Below are 1,342 nucleotides of genomic sequence, written 5' to 3' on the forward strand. Positions count from 1 at the left end.
TGGAACCTGGTAAACAGGAAGTAGATATTTGTAAGTTTCTTAACTAATTGGCAATACCTTATCAATATATGAGATGGTTCTGGTTTGACTACCAATTCTTCCTCACTGAATCTCTTAGTATAAAATGATTCTGGAATGATTAAAGGAATAACCATGCTCTGCACCTTAGTGTCAGCATCTCTTCTGTGGTTCTGGTTCTGCATTATCATATTGGTTCTTCGCAGTCCACTCATCTATTTTTGCTTTTATTTCTAGTCGTTGTCACAGCGTGAGTCAGGCTGCATCTTTCTTGTCTTTCTTCTTCTTCTTCTTCTTCTTTTTTTTTTAATGGAACACTTCCCCAATTTGAGTGTCATCTTTGCACACGGGCTGTGCTAATCTTCTCTGTAACGTTCCAATTTTAGTATATGTGCTGCTGAGCAAGCACAGACTGTTTCTTTCTCGATGGGGTGTTTCCATGTATTACTTTTGCTCTCCTAATTGTGGAAAGAAAGCTCTCATTTGTATGTTGCAATAGCTCAGGCTCTGTTCCTGTAATTGTTCTTCATCCATTGTCTTCCTCTCTTTCATTCTTTCTCCTCTCACTGCACTGGCTCTTTTCTTAACAGGATATATTTGATATTTAGACATACTTAAGATGTATCCATTTTAAGAACAAACAAAAGTAAATAAAGTCCTTGATATTTGTGTCTTTTTAGGTAAGGTTTCTTCCTCCCTTTCTTGGCCAGGTCACCTGAAACACCAGTCTACCTGAAATGTTTCTCTTTCCTTTGCTCCTGGTTGCTTTTCAACCCAAGATAATATCTCTTCTGCCTATCAAACCTCATAAAAAGTATTCTTCATAAGGCCTTAGTTCTTGAGATGACTTCCTATGATATGGAAAGAAAATGCTGTGATTTTTAATTATATTCTATTAAAATTCATGTCCTCATTGACATTGGAACCTCACTTGGTCACATGTTAAGCCAATGATGGATCCTGAGGGAAAAGTGAGAGCCATACTCTGGAGATGTTTCTGTGTTATTGCTATGTGTTGTAGTTTTCACTTACAATCACGGTACTTTTATTCCTTGTATGAACTCTTAATCTGGCATATTAGGAGTTAAAACAGTAACAGTCTCATAGGCTCTTATAAGAAATATGTTCAAAAAAATTGAAGTCATCAATATCTATTTAAAATCTATACTTACACCAACCATAAAGATGAAGTTTACCCTAAGCGCTTTGAAATAATAGCTAATATTAGTAAAACATTAATAACAGCTATTAATGTTAGCAAGGCCTTTAAAATATATGGAGCCTTCTTAATCATATTTTTTCTATTTTTTGCATTAACTCATTC

General features: G+C 35.1%; 1 non-coding gene across 1 annotated transcript; it reads right to left on the reverse strand.

Moving 5' to 3' along the window:
• Positions 1-321: 321 nt before the first annotated feature.
• Positions 322-427, reverse strand: LOC119869466. Its single transcript, XR_005371026.1, has one exon. It is a non-coding gene; the product is annotated as a U6 spliceosomal RNA (small nuclear RNA).
• Between the last annotated feature and the right edge of the window lie 915 nt (positions 428-1,342).

Source organism: Canis lupus, chromosome 15 (genome assembly GCF_011100685.1).
Source record: "Canis lupus familiaris isolate Mischka breed German Shepherd chromosome 15, alternate assembly UU_Cfam_GSD_1.0, whole genome shotgun sequence".
NCBI classification, from domain to species: domain Eukaryota; kingdom Metazoa; phylum Chordata; class Mammalia; order Carnivora; family Canidae; genus Canis; species Canis lupus.